At 40.0% G+C, this 21,167-nt stretch overlaps 1 protein-coding gene across 2 annotated transcripts in view; it reads right to left on the bottom strand.

Moving 5' to 3' along the window:
• Positions 1-20,417, bottom strand: part of cntn6 (contactin 6) — a 115,641-nt gene extending 95,224 nt beyond the window's left edge. The window contains exon 1 of one of the 2 annotated variants that reach the window (XM_079683092.1): positions 20,295-20,417. The gene's annotated coding sequence lies outside the window, so the exon portion shown is untranslated. The remainder of the gene's footprint in view (positions 1-20,294) is intronic. The other variant, XM_079683093.1, reaches the window with a different exon arrangement.
• Between the last annotated feature and the right edge of the window lie 750 nt (positions 20,418-21,167).

Here is a 21,167-nt window from a genome sequence, read left to right as displayed (position 1 = left end):
TATTGTATCAGTGGGTAAACTGTACCATGTCTCTTTATTCCATACACATGTGTACAAATCAGAAACAAATGCAAATTATTCTGTGCAATTACAACTAAGAGATTTCTCAGCAAACAGCACTGGATTAAAGCAGTTAATGAGTTCAGACCCACATTATGCTCCATTAAAAGACTAATAAGGGCCTATACAATGTGGCTTTGATATGACTACCTGTCCATACATGATATGTTTTGCACTGAAGGTCAGTATTTTGAATATCATTTATCCCTCCGAACAATTCAAATGGAACCAAGAAGGAAATACTTATTTTAAGCTTCTGTGTTGTGCCAGATATCATTGAGATGCAGACCGAGACAAACCATCTGAGACGAATTCCCATTCGACATTTACAGTCCTTGAGAGTATAATGAAATTCATATCTTTTCAAACATACATATATCTCAGTAAGCCCTCAATGGAATTAAGAGTTATTTGACCAGCTGGATATTTGAGATAGATCTATCAAAATTGCTTGTCATTTTTAACTAATGTTTGACGGGGTAAAGTTGAAACTTTAGATTGGCATCTCAGACTCAAAAGATTTACTGGTGTTATGTTTCTGTGACAGGGATTAATGCTCAATTCCAATTAATTTTCCCAGATATGATCTTTCCTTCTAGACTGTACACATTTGTGTTTAAATTGACACATATCCGACTGTGAACAGATCTATTTTTTACTTTCAAATGCGTCCAATAACCTCGTGCACGTTGGAACCATACCAAAGAACGTCACATTTGCATTGGAAAGAAAATGGATTATAAAGCGATGCTATTGTTTATGTCCCGATTGATTTGTAAACGTCAACTGACAAATGGTTATATGTTATTAGGATAAGGCTTAAAAGACAAATGGCCTGTGTTCTGATATGTATCAGATTTAGGACAACGTATAATAACGGCTCAGATCTGATTTAAAAGTCATTTTTTTTCCACACTCCTCTGAAAAGTGTCAAATGAAAGCAGGAGAACTGAGATTAGGGCGACATTTTCTTTAAATGTTAATGAAGCCTTAGTATACAAGCTCTTCTAATGTTACTAATTTGGCTTATTCAGCAGTACAAATGATGCACCATTTTCATAACAAAAGGACAATTATTGCTGCTCATTTAAAAAGCATCCATTATGTAAATCTGCGTAAAGCTATAATTGATTACTGCTTATTAAAAGTGATGAACTGTTCGTAAACAAACCAACAGCACATCTTAAAGTCATCAAGACATTTGAGATCATCAATAATGACCAATGGATGCATGATTACAATGAGTAAAGAAATGACAAACAACACTGTGGCTTCATCTGTCCATATTAAGATAAGCGAGGAACGGGCAGATCCAGAGAGAGAGAGAGGCACTCACTCGGATGCTGATTTGAATATGATTAATGGAGGGCCAGGTCTTCAAATCCCATCCAGCTCCCGCAGCCAGTCTGCCTCTGATAGGCTAACACTCAAAGTTGCCTTCGCTATCACAGCTCACACTCACCGTCTGTTTCTGCCCAGAGCTCAGGAGGGGTGTCTGGGGGATGTCTAAGCCAAGATAAAAAATAAAGGGTCAGAGACGGTCGGTCCAACTGGACTTCAGTTCGGTATTACAACGACCCCATCAATAACAGAAAGCTCACACTGTCTTGTTTTCCTCTATTCAGACTTTACTTCATAAAATTGTCTACATTTCATGTTTTTACGCAATCAAAATCCAGCTGTGTGACTGAACAAAGAGTCACTCACCAGTGTGTCAAGTACATTCATGTCAGTTTACAAGCATGGAAATTACACCCATTGCGCACACCTGAAATGACAATAAGTAAAAGTGAAAACAATTTCCGCTTTTCTAAATATTCACCAAACACCAATGGTCAACACTGGCCAGTGGCGGTTCTACGGGGTGGCACGGGGTGGCAGCTGCCTTGCCACCCCAGTTGCCACCCTAAATGCAGGCAATTAATTTATTAATAATATTTTAAATGTCGATTATAAATGTTTGTGACATTTCTCCATAGTTTGTGGAAACGTTTTACGCAACAGTTTAGAATGAACACCCCCCCCAACCTAAATAATGGTTTCACCCGCCCCGGGAAAATCGTGTCACGTTCATCGCCTCGCTGCTGCGCTGTTGCACCCTGCTAGAAAAAGTCAACGGAGTCAGTCGGAGTGACAGTGGCTATGTCCTTTTTGAGAGCACTAAGAACCCAACACACATTTGTAGTTACACATAGAACCAAGAAGCAAACTCCTGGTTTTGAAAGTGAAACCAATGTGGACGTGCCATTAACCTACACTGTCTCTAATGACTAGCGGAGGACATTTCACTGGATGCAAAGATAAATCAAATCGTAATTATCAATTTATTTGTCATGAGTTTAACACCTTCAATAAGGCATAATTATTCAATTTGTAAATGATGATCCCATTCAAAGTTAAAAAGAAGATAAATATGAATATGCCTAAAGGCATGGCTATATGTTCATTTGTTTTAAGCATGAATTCCGCTCGCCAAAATTAGCATCTCGATAAATGTACAGCTAATGTGAATTCCACGTCCACACGTTGATATCAAGCTAGCTAGATAGCGCTAACTTTAGCTGATGAAGGCGCCTTATTGACCGGTCCCCAGATATCGTCACTTCTGGCACCATAACACAATTGAATGCCCTAAAAGGGTTCAAATCGCCAGTCCAAAACCAATTGGTGACATCAAGGTGACTACGTCCATCCACCTACTTCTAATAGAATCAAAAACGTAAAAAACGTAAAATGTTGTTGAGTTCTTTGACTTGAAATGCAGCCAACAATGGAATCGAGGTTGAGATAACTAATGTGCACATTGGCCAGTTCAATCAGTAGCAATTCTTCCAGCAAAACAATTGTGTGTGAACAAAATGTTCTGCAACCAAATTTAACCAAGAACTACCTTTTTCAAAAAGAAACACATTTAATTGTGCAACTTTGTGGTGAGGCTGACTGATCACTAAACTTTCACATCATGGTCCAATGGACAGGGTATTTGAAAGATGATCCACAGCAATGACCCTTGGCAGCCAAAATGATAGCTAAAAGAAAACCAAATTGTTTATTTAGCAAATGTTGTTCTTGCTGATTGCTATTGAATTTTCAAAATTGCCTGGAATTGAGCTTGTCATATTTCCCCTGATAGCATGGAAGAGAAAGCATTCGTATCGACAAAAAACACACGAGAGGGAGTGATCTAGAGGAAAGGGAACGTGGGAGAGATTAGAAAACGGTTTCCACACTTTGAACATTAACCATGCTATGTGCAAGCCTATTTTTGTCTTCCCAGGGAGTATGCGCAAAGAAGGTGAGGCTTGTTGCTAACATTGTGAGATGATCAAATGTATTGGTTTTCCTGCCCTACAGGTGTGCCAGATTCATTTTCATCTCAGTGTGCTGCACTGACAAGGAGTTCAGTGAAATGCAGCGTCGTCGTGGGGGAACTAAGCCACTTTCTCATTTGATGTTATCCCACCTCATGCCATCTGGCTCATGCAGTCCAATATGTGCATAGTTAAGCATATACTGGCCTTAAGATATCTGCAATGACATAGCTTGCTGTTTTTAGTAAAAATGTATTTTCTCATCCCCTTAGGAGTGAAGTATTAGTTTCAGCTGAGAGTGTATTTATGGGGTCAAGCTGGTTTGACAAAAGAGATTCTGATATGATGAGCTTTGTCCAGTGTCGAGTTATTTGATTCCAGCACTCTGTCATGTGTGCACAAACCAGTGACAGACAAACAAAACAAACTGCTATGACAGGAAACTTTAAACAACACAATCTGTCAGCTCTGACACTCGGATACAAAGTATTGAGTTAAAAAGGCAGTCCGCTGAAACCACACGTGTTTTACTCAGGCTTTACAACGAATACAAAACAACTTGGAAAATATCTGAGAAACCAAGATTGTCAGCGTAAAAAGCAGCTGTCACTTTCTTTGTACGTTGGATGGAAATCACAACATTTGTAATGATATATATTTACTACCCCATGACTCTTGTCTCTTCTAACTTTCAAGCTTGATCTAACAACCATTTGAAAGCATGGCTACAAATGCATTCCTGTCCTCATAACAACAGCACTCTCGAATGAATTTACTACACTTTTAGAGAGCTACTCTACATTTGGAAAGAGCTGTATTAAAAGCTGCGAGCACTATGAGTGAAAGTGGGTCCTTCCTTCTCCTTTGTGACAAGGCCTAAGTAACAAATATAGCAAAATAGAGGTAACTGTAGGCAGATGTTGTTGCCTTTGGACTGAGCCAGTCCAACTAACTCCCTTTTGTTTTTGCTTTTGTTTTGCTAAGCTAAGATATCTGGCAAGTTAAATCAAGTTATATTGTTGGTGCAGAACAAATACCAGTTTCCATTGATATATTATTCTGCCAAAGCTAAATCAATCACAACCAAAGACAACAATTAATTTAAGATTTAGCCACTGAAAGCTAGCTGTGGTTTGGGTTGTCTCAACAATACCCAGAGAGCTGAACTACATGCTAAAAGGAGAATACTGGTCTTAATACTTAGTACTGGTCTTAGTTTACCTTTCAAAAGTCCTCTTAACATCCATCAACAAGGCTGTTGAAGGCTGTGGTGTCAAAGCTAACTAACATTACATTTTCCAAGAAATAGGTTGAACTTGAGCAACATTCTACATGGATGTTCTGCAGTCTATTCTGGATGAAGGCTTAACGTTAGTACATATAAAAAAATAACAAACGTTTAAAATATGGTTAGCGTTGTGTGATCAGGCTGATTGATCACCTTACTGAGGCATGGCTGAGAATTCAGAAAGGCAGTACCGGCTTACAACTTATGTTTACTCTTATCTTGTATTTCTCTCTCTTTACCTTGTTTGTGTGTAAGCATTTTGAAATCCCTAAAAGCTGCTATACAAACAAGCGATCCTTGGTCTTTTTTCACATTAGACATAGCAGGACCCATATGTGTCACTAATGACAATAATGATGGCTCACTTCCAGTAGGTCATGCCATCATTAATTATATGTATGTACTGTACAGCTGTAGATGTACCGTTGTGGCAATACTAGATCGTGACAGTTTAATTTAAAAACCACCTACTACTGTACAACCAACATACAGACATGAGTTACAGTTAAAAAATGGTGAGGTGTTCCTTTAAGAGAAGACAGCCTTGTCTAATCAGAATCAGTATGGTGGCTGCTGAGTCTTACCTTCTAGTCCATGTCACTTTAAAGACATCAAAGGCAATGTCAGCAGAGAGCATGTCATCCCTATCAAACCATACATGCATTAAGGTCAACCTTCGCAGAGTCAACATCCTTCAGCTGCTGAACTTATCCAACCTGCAAACAACAGCTGACTGAGGCATTCTAGCTCTGCTCTTGTTACCCCATTGAAAGTTCAAAGCAAACAAAGTAAAGTAAATAGCTAAAGCACCTCAATTGAATTGAATTTATGAACATATCAGCAACTTTGGACAATCAGTCAATATTAACATCAATGATTAAAGTATGTCTATCATTTTTACAAGCTATGGTGATTAGCATTCATCAAACATTTCTTCAGTTCCTTTTTGCATGTAAGAAAATGTTTGTTTTTGAGATAATGTATACAACTATACAGGTCCTGCTTTGCCCATATGCCAACGCTATTCATTTAAGTGGGGGCCACAATCTAGTTTCTAAGACGTTGGTTGTACAAGTTGAAAAAAAAATGTGCTATCCTCATCATCACCTGTGAATAGTGCAAAGCATGCTAAATGTATAATGAAAGGCAGAAGGCAAAGTGTTCTTGCCTGGTTCCTCCAGTTTGTATCCCGGTAAATAGTTACTGGTCGTATAGACCCGGGTGATTTGCTACCGTAATTTCTCATTTGGAATATGAGGAAATTAACTGGCTCTCCCAGCTTGCACGCGGTTTGATTGGCTACTGCTTGTACTGTCAGATTTGCATAAACGGGACTTGATTGGCTGACGCTTCCACCTCAGCTTCAAAAATTGAACATTGCTCAACTTTTGAATCCTGAAAATCCTGGAAATCCTGGAAATCTTCGCTTTGCTTCCCCACAATGCAGTTTGGCGAAAAGCGAGGCAAAGTGACGACACCCCATTCAAAGTGAATGGGCAGAGAAGCGTTGGAAGCGTTGGAAGATTTATTTAAAGTTGCTGTGTGGACGTACCGTAGGGTTCAGTTCAGTCTTACAGTTAATGATAGTGAACATAATACACAAGGGATCAGTAACTTAGTTGTGACTGTTTCTAATACTTTGTGTTCTTCTGTCAAAATGTACAGACCATTTCTCTAACTGGAGTATTTTTTCCTTCCAACCAATATCCTAATTAAAAGTGAAGACAAGCAACATCTTCTTCTTACTGTGACTTTTCATTTAGGCTATAGTGTAGGTGTGCATCATTAAAATGCTCCCTAACATCTGTGTTTCATCTCTCCGATTTTATTTAACAAGGCCTAGTGAGATTCTGCGCTCTCGCCCCGCTGCACACTGTTAGAACATGAGGTGCTTAACTGTGCCACTCCGATATGAAGTTGTATCTCGTTTTAATTAGTGCACACAGAGGTATGGTAATCTGTGCTCTACGTGATCAAAGCCTTAACAACATCCCACATGTTTGATTAGTATATCTCCCTCCCAAAGATTACAATATCAAAATAGTTATAACTCACAAAAACATATGAAACAAAAGCAGAGAGCAGATGCTCACCATATGTCAAACGTTGAACCTGTTATTGAGATATTGTATTAAACATACAGTATGCTAATTTGGCATTCAAACAGAAGGAAGATGACATAATAACATCATTGTGAAACCCAACCATCTGCATTACAATTGACAGTCCTGGACATGTGCAGGTGTCAGCGCTTTGTGTGAAATTAATAAAAGCTAATTGTAGATAAAACTTACTCAATATTCATGAATTATTAATAATCACAACAGAAATTAAAAAAGCCTTCTAAATAATAAATGAAGGCAGATAAAAACCAATCTTCATATCCATTTTTCTAATTAGTAAGTCAATCAATCAGCTTTAGAATCAACCCATTTTTCTTTTACGTTCGATATAATCAATACACAAACAGCAGAGGAGCGTGTAATGCCTCTCACGGTGGAGGCTCTGAGGACCTGAGGGGCTCTCATCTCTGGGACTGTCCACTCGCACAAAGTAATGAGATCATCCTGGGTGAAGTGATGCTGAAAATGAATCATCTCCTCCCTATCCCCTGACGGCACAGTGGGCACATTTCTGCTGGACCTTGTACTCCGAGGCCATCCATCCTCCAACAGCATGCAGGGCAGTGGCTTCACTCATTTCACTCATCACACACACAGCCCCCAACCCCAACCCTCACCCCAACAAAAGCACCTGACATGAAGCCTGTATCTAATCCAATCACAGCCCTACAGGACAACTCAAGCAGTCGGATTTCTACAAGAAAACATTGGCACGTAAATTCAAGCACACATTTTTGCACGTCCAGTTATTGTTTGGACAGGTGACAATCTATATTTGTTTATGAAGGCAAGTCAGCACGCCAAACAAACCTCAAGGATATGTTTTATGTTAAAAAGAAATGGCTGTTTCAGTTAAACACAGTTTTGCTCTGAGTCAAAAGTATAAGAAACATTCCTGTGGGTAATGAAATCACAATGCACAATCAGTGCTGGGTTGAAGGATGGCCGTGGTCTTAATCTATTAGACCTTGCAGCCTGTTTTCAGTCTGCCCCGATATTAGGACAAAGCGCATTGATGAATTCCTGCAAGGCGAGGCTTTTTCCTGGACAGACACAAACATAAACAATCCGGTGCTAAGGAAAAAGAAGGTGCAATGTGGCCGTGAAGATAAAGCTTAATCTTTCACAACTCTGTAAGTGATATAGGAAAAGACAGTTTAAAGGTTTAGAATAATCACAGATGTCAGCGATTTTTCATTTTGCAAAAGCTATGAGACGTCTCTGAAATATGTCTGGAGGAGCCGTGCTGAGAGAAGGAGCCGGGGAAGGGACTATTTGCGGTGTAAGTCAGGGGGGAAACGGTGCAGGTCACAGGGCCGTGTGAGTGACAGCGCCACAGGAGACAGAAGCAACACAGACAGGCTGTGGGGACGGACACCTAACAGAGGACAAACAGGCCTTTGACCAGCCAACCTGCAGCGGAGAGCGAGGAGTACAAGAGTTCTAAAAATGTCCACAAGAAAGCTGAGGCCTCTGTTTGTGACGGATGACTCACTCTGGTCACACAAATCCACACGAATGAGCCTACAGTGGCCATTTGCCATGCAAATTCTCACATAAAAGAGCCGGCAGTGCCACGCTCCTGTCGAGGAACCAGTTTAATGCGAGTGTAAGCAGCTCATCACATGATCGGTTCATTGCAAATCCATTTAGTGTGCAGTGCATTAATCATGCTGCAGGCTGCCAAGGTTCACCGTTTATTTTGCCTTGTAGATTACAAGAGAGGGGCGTTGGAAATTCTCTTTAATGGCGAGGAAGCTCTCATTAGACTCTCTGCTTATTTGTCCGATGCGTGTAAAGTTACATGCATGCTCACAAGGTGTGATGGAGAAGCAGCTGACAGATACGGTACGTGCACGTAATAAGCAGGACATATTGCTGTGATGTTAAGCTTCGCTGCAAGCTAAGCATTGTGTTCACAAAGTTCAAAGGTATTACTGGGCCGTTTGTGGAAATAGCTTGCTGTACAGTAGGTGTAGATATCGTTATGAGATTCTCAATCCCACCCATCAAACTCCCCTGGGCTCTCTCTCAATTACATACTTTTTGCAGAGCTGCACTGAGTGGGGTTCTGACATTATACTCAGTGCTGAGGTGATGTTACCGCATCACAGAATTAGATTGCATTACAATAAGGTTATGAGTATTAACCCAGATGTAAAAAATAGCGCACACACCCGCTGCTAGCCCCCCACACACATACTACGTCAGTGTTGTAATTAGATTCATAGTTTGTCATTACACAAAGAAAGCAGGTTATTGCCAAGAGTGATCACGATCATTTAGCGCGTGTCACACTCCATCAGATCCACCCTTATCCATCAAGGCTGAATACGTATATATATTAAAAATAGCTACTCTGTATGTGTATCAAAAAGCACGTTGATTCATGAAACATCTCACAAACTTGCATTGTTCATCAGATAGGACTCAAGACAGGGTTTGATGGATGGATGTGCCAGAGGGAAAGTAATTTCCACTAACTTATTCTGTCTGCTGTGAATAAGAAGAGGCAGAGGCAAGGTGAACCGGGTGCTGAGGCAGGAAGCGTCAAGGGATGCACTTTAGTGTGTAGAGTGTAGAGCATTCAGTTTGAAAACCAAAACAAGAGGCCAAAAAGAGGGAGAGCAAAAGTGTAAGAAATTACATTTTACAGTATTGTCAGATTCATTGATGTGTTTGTGCTAACAGACTAACTAGCTCTTGAACGTTCTTTTCCTTCCTTCGTTTAAAACAAAATGCTTTAACTCAACACAAAGACTTTATATACAAATACACAAACACACGTGACATGTGACTGTTGAATAATGTAGCAGTGACCTCCATGATGCATCTGTTCCTCAAGGATAGATGTAACATGTCCCGTTAGCAAGATTAAAACCAGTACAATTTGCAACTTGCAATTCCCTGGAATGTGTTGCCTCATTTGTGACGCCTCACAAAAGAGATCAAAGCTCGACTTGTCCAGTCTTCAAAATTGAAAAAAATGTCTTCAAATATACACCCTCAACTAATTGTTATGCACCGAGACACAGGACACAGGACCCAAAAGCAGGACTCGAAGACAGTTGTACAAAAATAGAATGTTGTTTAATAACAAAACTAAATTGTACTTTCAAAAAATAGAAAGTAGTTAAATAACAAAAAAATTAAGTTGTACATAAAAACAAAACTCACTTGGCAAAAGGTCTAAATCTCAAAGTAAAGTGTCAGGAGTCAAAAGGCCCAGGTTCTCACGACATGAAACATAACGAGCTGACAAGGGAACAAAGAAACACCAAGGGCTATTTATAGGTGAGGGGGGGATGGGCACAGGTGAAAACTATCAGGGCAGGGCCAAGCAATCTCAAGGGCGGGAAACACACAAAGGCAGGAAATATGGGATCTGGAATGAGAGGGAAGGATTACTTTCAAAATAGAAACAGGAAGTGACAAGATCAAAACACAAGACTAGAGTACAAATCATAACTGTCGAGTCACAACACAAATTGTTGTTCCGAAGACCTGAAATGCCATTTATTCAGAAAAGAAGCCCAAGAATGCTTTTTCTTGGATCATCTGGGGATGATGCTGCCTCACATCCCGCTTCATGTGCAGTCTGAGAGCATGGTATATGAAGGCGTAATGCGCATATATACTGCAAGACCCTTTTTACAGGATTTTCATTTCAAAACGAGTCAGCCGGAAACATTAAAAAGTCAGACGGAGACTGTGTTGATGGAGCTAACTTTAGACCAATCAGCTAGCTACTGCTGATTAAATATCCCAGCATCAAAATGGAAGGTCGCCGGTCTACCTTCGTCTGAAACTAAGTACCAAATGTTTTGGAAATGACTACGAATTTTGATTGTAATAATACTGTGAACAGTGACTTGGAGAATAAGATGAGAAAGACAGTGTGAAATGACATCAAAGTGCAGGGAAGCAAAGAAGCAACCCAACTGTTATCTAGAGAAAAACAGAAACTGTCATTTAAAGACAGACCTCTCTACCACAGGGCACTCCTGGCTGACATTGTCCTCATGTTCAGCTTTAGATTGCTATAACGTGTGCTCCGTGAAGAATAAGAATCAGTCTCATTCAGTCTTTGTGAATGAGAGTGACGACATGGATACCATGCACTTAAGAGGACTTCAGTATCTTTTCATGTGACTTCGTGTAATTCAGTTTGTATGGCATATCCTTCACAGTAGCTCAAAGCTGCTGATGTGAAGTGAAATGGCTCATTGTTAAAATCACATTCTCCATGGGTCTTCCTCTTACTCCTCCACCTGGCTTTCTTAAGATGGTAACGATCATAATGAAAAGAGGGATTACAACCCAATTGTTTTGCATTTAACTTTAGTGAATCATAACATTGTGGGTATGGAATTCATCTGCACCGTTTCAAAATTATACCAACCTTTTTTTTTTTTATGAATGTCTGTTTTTCAGCTTCAACAAAGTCAATGTCTTTGGGTTGCAGCTGAATCTGGGTTTTTGAGAAGTGAAGAGTCGGAAGTCAATGTCATGAATTGATTTTTTAAGTTTTTACAAGATTTAAAAGATCCAATGTCATGCTTTTCCGGTTATTACCCGTCCCCTTGTGTGTTATGTAGCTTTTTCTGCATGTAAACGGTCTGCAGAAACCCTCAAAGTGCACCCTGTAGCGAGTGAAACTCTGACACAGAAAATACCTGTCTCTGCTGCCCCAGAACGCCTCGTTGGAGATTTCTCATTTTCCATTTTTTTCTTCCTGGGTATGGTGACGTAACCATACCCAAATGGACGTTAAGTTACGTCCGCGGAGCCGTTACGTTACACACACTCAGCTTTTTCAGATGCGAGCACACACACAGACTCACAGCCTGGCTGCGGGTGTGTGTGTGTGTGTGCTCGGGCTGGGTTTCACTGTGTCTCGCTGTCTCGCAGACCCCACACAGCAACCAGGAAACCACACCAGTAACCCAGCTCACACTGTCCGCTCCTCGCAGCAGCGAGCCTCACAACGTCCCGCCAACACGGCACCCAGACCCCACGCAGCATTCTCACCTGTTTGTCATTACTGGTGTCATTTTCTGGTTGCTAACAAAAGCCATTGTAACACATAATCACTGATGTGCTGTAACGGTGGTGATCTCATCAGAACAGAGTGGGCGAGCTGACCAATCAGAGCACAGTGGGCTCACAGGGAGGGGGGGCGGCAGGAGCTCCAACAAGCCGTTTAGGGCAGAGAGTGAATACACATGCTATACAGAGATGCTGGATGAGAAACCAATGTGAGTTTGGAACATTGAACAATGTAATCTAGACCTCAACAATGGAATTAGGATCAGTAGAAATTGCCATGTCATGGGACCTTTAAGCGAAAGTCCTTTCGGATACAGTCATAAAGGAGGACACAAATATTAAGCTGTTAGAGCAAGTAGTATTCAAGATGAGATTCGGACAGACGTACACACTCACTACTGCACACATGATCCCCACCAGGCGTTTTACGGTATAATAGCAGGAATGAATGTGAGGTCAAGAGATAAAATGTTTACTCCCATCACAGAGAATGTTTTTTGTTCCAGAAAGCAGAATCTATTCATTGTTCTCAAGGCTGCACGGCATTCTCCAGTAAGTCCAGTTTGTCCTTATTTGGGGGAAAAGTCATGGTTTTTATTAGACTAACCAAGTGCCAGTCCTATTTCCACTACAAAGGATCCACAACATTCATCATATAAAGAAATGCTTTAGGGTTAGAGTTGGGAAGAATTTGGATCAGGGTTAGGGATAGGGTTGATAACTCTCCCTCCAAAATACATGTTTTGAGATTTTTTTTTCAAAGGCAGAGCCGATATTCTGTGTTTTGACAATCATCTATGTTATAGTTGGGTCTGTGTGACTGGTTCATATAACAGGCTTTCTTTCTATCATAATTGTGCAGGTGTTGCTCGCCTCGAAGCTTCAGAAAACTTGCACAACCACGAATGTGTCAGTGATGCCTGGGCTACAGAAGATTATTTGGTGGAAACTAAGCTGTTCTTTCTGAGGTATTATCCTGAGTCATCTTTCCGTCACACCTCAGAGTCTGATTGGAAATCCTGTTTGTAAATGTGGCGTATTGGAGCTTTGTGATAGAAGTATCTGTAATTTTATTTAGCCCGTGGATGAAACTTTCCCTTAAATCATTTTATGAGCTTTTACTTTCAATGTTGTTAGACTGCAGTTATAGACTTTTAGGCATTCATTTAAAAATCTTCAATATTAACACTGGATCCAAATAAAGACACAAACTGTTACATTTACAATCTGCTGCCAGACAAACATTAATCATGAAATCACCCTCTCGACAGATTTCTTAGGAAATATTACACTTTACAAAAATATAAACGCAACACTTTTGTTTTTGCTCCCATTTTTCATGAGATGAACTCAAAGATCTAAAACATTTTCTACATACACAAAAAAAACATTTCTCTCAAATATTGTTCAATAAATCTGAAAAAATCTGTGATAGTGAGCACTTCTCCTTTGCCGAGATAATCCATCCCACCTCACAGGTGTGGCATATCAAGATGCTGATTAGACAGCATGATTATTGCACAGGTGTGCCTTAGGCTGGCCACAATAAAAGACCACTGAAACGTGCAGTTTTGCTTTATTGGGGGGGTCTGGGGGGGTCCGAAAACCCTAGGGTTAAACCCTAACCCTAACATGTCACCCATCTCCTTCGCATAGAGTTGATCAGGTTGTTGATTGTGGAATGTTGGTCCACTCCTCTTCAATGGCTGTGCAAAGTTGTTGGATATTGGCAGGAACTGGAACACGCTGTCGTATACGCCGATCCAGAGCATCCCAAACATGCTCAATGGGGGACATGTTAGGGTTAGGGTTTAACCCTAGGGTTTTCGGACCCTCCCAGACCCCCCCATTAAAGCAAAAATGCATGTTTCAGAGTGGCCTTTTATTGTGGCCACCCTAAGGCACACCTGTGCAATAATCATGCTGTCTAATCAGCATCTTGATATGCCACACCTGTGAGGTGGGATGGATTATCTCGGCAAAGGAGAAGTGCTCACTATCACAGATTTGTTCAGATTTGTGAACAATATTTGAGAGAAATGGATATTTTGTGTATATAGAAAATGTTTTAGATCTTTGAGTTCATCTCGTGAAAAATGGGAGCAAAAACAAAAGTGTTGCATTTATATTTTTGTTCAGTGTAGATCAAATAATAATCTGCTGCTTTCCAAAAACAAATATGTCCAATGGATTAGAAGATTAGGCTTAAATCATGGGTGACCAGCAAGTGAAGGTGGTCTTCTTACATAAGAGATAAACAATTCCCAATTTCCAAATCCTGATACAATAACTGATGGGTTCACAGCCAAGTTCATATGAATAATTAATTTTTAAAAAACAATTGTTTCTCCCAAACAGCTACATGAAAAGGAATTATTTATGAAATGGTGTATTTGTTTACCGATGTATAGAAAGCACTTTTCGGCAGTCGGAATATTTTTAGCGCACGGGAGGGTCGGAAAAAGAGATGAAAGCTCCCAGTTCGATGTGGTACAGAACATGGTAATTCCATTCGCTATCCTTCAAAACATTGAAAGTGAGGACTCTGATTTATTCATAAGCCAGGCGTCTTCTGCTCGAGAGCCATGGACAAAGGCGGATCACACAAAGGTAACAGTTCTGCTGAGAAAAGCAAATTACAAATCAAAACAAGGTGTGAAGAGTTTACATGTGGCACTGCACCGGAAACATCGCCTGTATAACGTTGGTGTCAAACTAATGTTTTGTTTCCATACAAACTTTAAGGCACTCAGGTTCTTCCATTTGTTTCACTAGTGGTGTAAAATGCTTCTCCTTTGCGGTTAGGTTTCTTGCAGCTCCATGTCAGAAATAATTCAACGTGATTCCTGCAGCACCACCTCCATCAAGCTTCTGTCAGTCCTTATCACAGAGTGAAGGTCACCACTCTGTCCTGCTCACCTGGCCTCCTGCAGAACGCCCACGTGTCCAAACCCCTGACATCTGTGGCCGCGATGAGATTAGAAAACATGGTGTTTATCTCAGCTGCTAAATTGATACATCTCTACTGCAATATTGGCCTGGACTAATATAGAGTCTAGCAATTGTTTAGTGTTTCTGCAGGATTCAATTGTTGTAAAAGCCTCTGAGACAATATAAGGAACATTGCTGGTTAAAATAAACCTGTTAGGGAACCTGATGTGTTTTGAGTCAGCCGCTTTTGGAGGTTTTGCAGTTATTGGAACGCTAAGTGTACATTCTCTCATTTGGTTGAACAGACTGTCAACTAAAAATGAATCTGAAAATACTTTGCACAGTTTTAATCCTCTTTAAAGCAAAATGCCAAATATATTGTTCCAGATTTATCACTATAAAAGATTAAATGACCAATCAATAAATCAAGAACAAATGGCAGATCGATTGATGATGATAATACACATAATGCTTTAGGAGTAGCTCTTTATCACAGTAAACTGACAGAGAATAACCAAATACCTTTTAATAGATTTTCGTGGTCCCATTGGTTAGTAAACTACCACTTTGAAGCCTTGAATTTGGCATTTTAGCTGTCGCCATCTTTGTTATTTTGAACAAGAAGGTTAAAGGGTGTTGATATCCAAACACTTCCAATCGATTTGTAGATGACAACAAGTTACAAAAAAGGGGTTTAAAGGGGACCTATCATGCTATATTTGAATAATATATTGTAGGGCCATACCTATATAAGGTATATTTATAAGTTTTATTTTTCAAAATACAAAACAGATCATGCATTTTAGCCATGCCTCATTTTGCCTCACTCCAGCTCTGTCTTTGCATGAGCTGGAGCTGGCCCCCCCGCCCCCCCTGCAAAGGAGGGGGCGAGGCACAAGCGTCATGTTACTATGCTGTTGCCATGCTGTTGCTATGCTGTTGCCATGCCACAGCAACTTCTCATTCCCCTGATAGGTGGAGAGTTGACCATAAAGGCGGAGTGCACCACTGTGACATCATAGAGGTGCAAATCAGAATCCACATGTATCAAATCCGTTGCAGCCCCGTTTTTAGAGATTTGGGTATGGAGGAAAATAGAGAGGGTTGTATTTTCTGACACTTGGTGAGTTCACTGGAACACCGGGGACACATATTCATGTATAAAAGACGTACAAAAGTGCATTTTGCATGATAGGTCCCCTTTAAGTTAACAGATGGAAAAAATATGAACAACAAAGCCAAACAACGGCAACAACCCTGCATTAAGGCATCAACAAAAATCAACAATAGTGCTTCATGTAGAAGACTTTGAACAAGAAACTTAGAACACACACTTATGCGGAAATGTTTACTGAGGTCATTAATTACATTCTCTCATAGAGCTCTATATATGAGAATTGTTTGCAATCAGTGGAGTCGTCCATTGTTGGCTATTAGAAATAATGCAAGTTAAAATATAGATTTTAAGATACTGGGTAACGTCCCCATTGGTGTCATTCTTTCAATCCGCTTTCATGGCAAGACGTGAAAATGTCTTTTCAGGGGTTGAAATCCTGAAGACTCCCAGTGTGGACCAACGTGACATTTTCCCGTCTTGCCGTGATACCGAGTGTCATTTTTTTCATCCAAGTTATTAATCTGCATGTTGACAGACGTCAGCCGGTCAATAGTTATAACAATCACATTTCCTCTCTGGATTCATCTTAAACTGACAACAATCAAATTAAATGACAGCTTCAAATAATGTATGCCGTCTCTGGTGTGCGTTGTTTCATGAAGTAACCCGAGCATCCTTGACCAAAAGGTTATTTCTAATAAAGAAAAATTACTTTTAATCTCGAGCCTGTGGGGGCTTTAAACTGTGATCTGCTCAAATGTGATGGATATCTCACTGGCCAGTCCTTCCTCCTACATTCTGATGACACATAATACATCTCTGATTTTCACAATACCTGTATTCCAATTAGCTCAGTCACAAAGAAACATATTATCGACTGAAGATTTCAGATACCAAGTTTAATTAAGCTTCAGGAGACATTTCAATCGCCCTTAATCATACAAATAATTTTATAATTTACAATTATCATGTAGTGACTGTCAGTATAATTGTCACATGATATTATTTACAATATAATGTAAACATTTGATCACAACTAACTAAATAATATGTGAATTAAATATGATTAATTTCACATCAAGATACACGTACTTAATGTATACATTTTGTGTAATACATGATCATTATACACATTTGGTAACCCTATCTATAACAATGAGTAATTCATAACACACAGAAAATTAGCAGTCCAGCATAAAATAAATATTTTTGTTCACATTTCACTTTGTGTAGTGTTTACCAAATAACACACAAATGATTATAAAGCATTATACGGATATTCATAAGCATTATATGTAAATGTACTTGCAAATATAAATTCAATGATTGACCAGCTTTAATGTATTACTTGACCTTCAAGAATCATTACAAAATGCTCCATAATGTGTTTTTTGACCATTGTTATGGAGCATTATAAATATTTACAAGTGCTTAAAATGTATTAGATCTGTATAATTATAGTTATCACTATGTCTTCATTGCATTGTACACATGAATGCCATATAAATTGTTACCAAAAATGCATTTGAGTGCAACCTCCCTTCACCTCACGTTCCATCAATGGCTTATTATACATGTGCTAGATCATAAAATCTATATTTACACGGTCATTACTTCACACTAATGTTCAGTAGAGGTGCGGTTGCGCCCCTGAAATCATTTCCAGGTAGAGCCTTTCCCTTTAGGAAAAACACTGCCGTCAGTTTTACAGTAAAATGCAACATAACCATGTCACAGCTGCCTGTCTGGCTGCCGGCCAAGGAAGTATTTTACTTGGAGAGGCGACGCGAATGACAGATGCCTGAGCAGCAACACAGCATTCATCAAGGCATCTGCAGGCTGTGAATACTCGCCTGCATCCACCTGCAGCTATTAAGACAAGCCGAATCCCAGGCATGAGAGTATCTGGGCTGAAGCAGTGCTCCGGTATCACAGGCCTGACCCCGCTACACAACAGTCGGCTCTGGGTGTTAAACCACCCCATCCGCTCCATACATCACTGTTATCTCTATCACCCCTGTGAAGATTAGCCTTCAGCCCGCGCTACCTACCTGTTCAGACTGCAGAAACCCAAAGAACCCCGGCAGCACGACGTGATAACCCAAAAAAACAAGTTTATATTCGGAAATGTGGAGGAATGCACTGACATGTAGGATGCCTTAACCTCATCCTCCGAGTACATTCAGGGCGACAGCACTACTGATTTATGAGTATGGGAAAATGTTGGTGTAAAATCACTAGGTCGGCACAATTGGGAACAAATCACTAGTTGCAATTAAAATGACTGCAATTGTGCAACGATTTGGGACATGCTGTTCACAATATTATTAAAATTGTGAGTACCAAACAGGGATTATTTATAAAGTCAATATTTGGATGCCTTCTTTGCAGCAACAAAAAATTATAGCAATGAAAAATACTTTTCCTTTTCCAAACATTGGGCTTCGTCTCAACTGCGGTTTAGATGTTACACAAGTCTTATATTGCAATTCATAATTTGATTAATTGTGTAGCCCTAAAATCTTTGAATATTGTCATAATTTCACCTTTGTTGAATTAATTAACGGGGAATTTAATGAGCCCCAATTTAGCTAGGGTTACCCCAAAACACTCTAATACACCCAACTGGGAAACATTGCTTTGTGTTAATAATTTGGCAATGCATATCGATAACGCTTTTTTATATATTAGCTCTTCTTTAAGCACTCAAAGACACTTCACAATGCATGCATTTGAACATGCATACAGAAATGCAAAAAAACAAAACAAGATGCAATGAAATGAGTTAGAAAACCAAACTATCGATCAGAAAGAAAAACTGGGGAAGAAGTTATTCAGCGAAAAGCCAGTTTGAAACAGTTAGTTCAAGGATGGGGTGTTTGACAGTCTGATATCGTTGGCGATGGCCTTTAAGAAGGAGGGTGGAGCAACTTAGAAGGTCCTGTCACCCCAGGTCGGAAGTTTGGCTAAAATTAACTCACAGTTACGCTCAATGTTGAGGTAACAGTTGTTTTTATGCAGATGACACTATTTGTGGTGGAAAACGAATAAAATGACGCTGCTGTGAGTTGCTAATTCATTGATTGTCTCTTTTTTTTGTCTCTGCCTGCCTCTCTGTCATAATGTGGTGATGAGGGCCTTAAGGGGCCCATATGTATTCTCCAGATGACCCTCCTGAGAGTAATAGACGGGGCTTCATGAACGTGGAAGGTTTATGGAGGCAATGCTTGGAAATTAAGCCACAAAGTGGAATATTAATCATAATTTCAGTGGACTAAATGACAGAGGAGTGTGATCATTGAATACATTTTTGTGGGTGGAGGGGGCTTGCATTTGAATGAGAATGGCTAATGGCACATTTATTATGCAGGAGTAGCTTCCTGAGTGGGAAAGGGATGAGTGAGCGTGTAAGTTAGTGTTAGTGTGCGTGTGTGTGGTGTGTGTCTGTGTGGATTTCTGTGTGTGTGTGTGTGTGTGTGTGTGTGTGTGTGTGTGTGTGTGTGTGTGTGTGTGTGTGTGTGTGTGTGTGTGTGTGTGCGTGTGTTTGAGGAGGAGGAGGGGGGTCATTTTATTTTTAATGATCCCTGTATAACTGCACAAAAACCTAGCCAAGCCTTACATGAATGGAGGTATCTTGTGACTACAGCACTTCAAATATGAGATAAACATCATAAACTGCAAGCACATCCATAACACACACACACAAACAAACACACACACACAAATACAAATACAAATATTATCCAGATAAAACAGTGTAGGTGTGCACTCATCAGCTATTTAATATCTGTCTTTATCACAATCTAATTTTAATTAATATTAAGCATATATATATATATATATATATATATATACACACACATTTATCTATTTATCATAATACCACGTGAGATTGATTCCTGCCTGGGCAGTGAAGCATCTGTGCACAATCTCTGATCTCTCGCTGCAGGTGACTCACGCGCGTCACGATCATCTAAATAGTGATGGATGAGGAGAGGGAACAGTGTACTTCCTTTCTTCCCCTACAGATGATGTGCACACCTCGTGAGTGCCTTGCAAACTGACTTATTCTTGCATTAACGGAAACCCACCTCCACAACGCGGGCTGCCAAACCCTCTCTAACTGTGCGCATCAGCCTGGCGGAATGCGCAAAGGATCACGATGTTTCACTCCGGTAAGGAAAACACTGTCAGCCCAAACTTTCTTTAAAAGGCACAAAATGTGGATGAATGGAAGTATAAAGTGCACCGTAGGGGGGACATCTAGCCTCCTACAGTTGCACGATACCTGTGCAAACGCAAAGCAAGGGGAGGCAGTGAATGCTCTGCAGCGTGCAGGCAGACACACACACACAAATGCTTGAAAAGATCGCACACACTATTGCATAGCACAATAACTTTGAAGTATGCCTTACCTGTTCAGGAGAGGAGACACGACAGCAGGCAGAGGATAGAGGAGGTCGGGCGGAGCACCGAGTGTGAGATGAGAGGACTGCTACGTCCCGGCACTGAACTCCAAAGTGCGTCTGGCTTTTGTTCCTCGCCAATAAAGGACAGCGAGATCCAGCCCCCTCATATCAAACTATATCCAACAGTTTCCTCCCCATCTCATCTGATCTGGAACATCCATGTAGAGAATTTGGAGGCAAAATGCTGCTCAATAAAACATGTTTTCACTTAAATGGGAACCTATACACATGTCTCTCCAATACCATTAGAATGAATAGTCGACAGGTGTTCAAAGCACTTCTTTTTTTTTTTTTTGTGCCATGGATTAAGGGATCATTTGTCATCTCATATAAGAATTCTTCCTCATTATATTTAGGTACCTAATTGTATTGGGTCATTTATTTAATTAACATATTTAACTTGATATACATTTGCATTTTGTTGAATCGTTTTGAAGAGTGCTCACAACCTACTGAATGTGTCTTTGTTCTCAATGATTAAAAAAGACAAAAAATGACAGATGATATTTCTGAGTTTTTAGGTCTCATATTTCTTTTGCATCTCAACGTGTGTAGGCTTTTGAATCATCCACTTTTCTGCAAATTGACCCCGATTTGAATGATTAGTTTACGCTCATTATAATGAGCTTAAAGTCAATTATTGAATTTATTAATTCAAACCATCTTCTCAAGTAGTGCCGTAACTACTAAGCTAACTCCACTTGTACTTATTAAAACTTGCAGTAACTGATTTGTATGGCCACTAGGGGGCAGCAGAAACACATTGTCAACTCAATAAACATATTATCCTCTTTAAATTTGAAAAAAAGCAAACTTGGT

The sequence above is a fragment of the Notothenia rossii genome (assembly GCF_949606895.1).
Source record: "Notothenia rossii genome assembly, chromosome: 5".
In the NCBI taxonomy this organism is placed as follows: domain Eukaryota; kingdom Metazoa; phylum Chordata; class Actinopteri; order Perciformes; family Nototheniidae; genus Notothenia; species Notothenia rossii.
The sequence above is the reverse complement of the archived record's forward strand: the minus strand, read 5'-3'. Positions and strand labels throughout refer to the sequence as shown.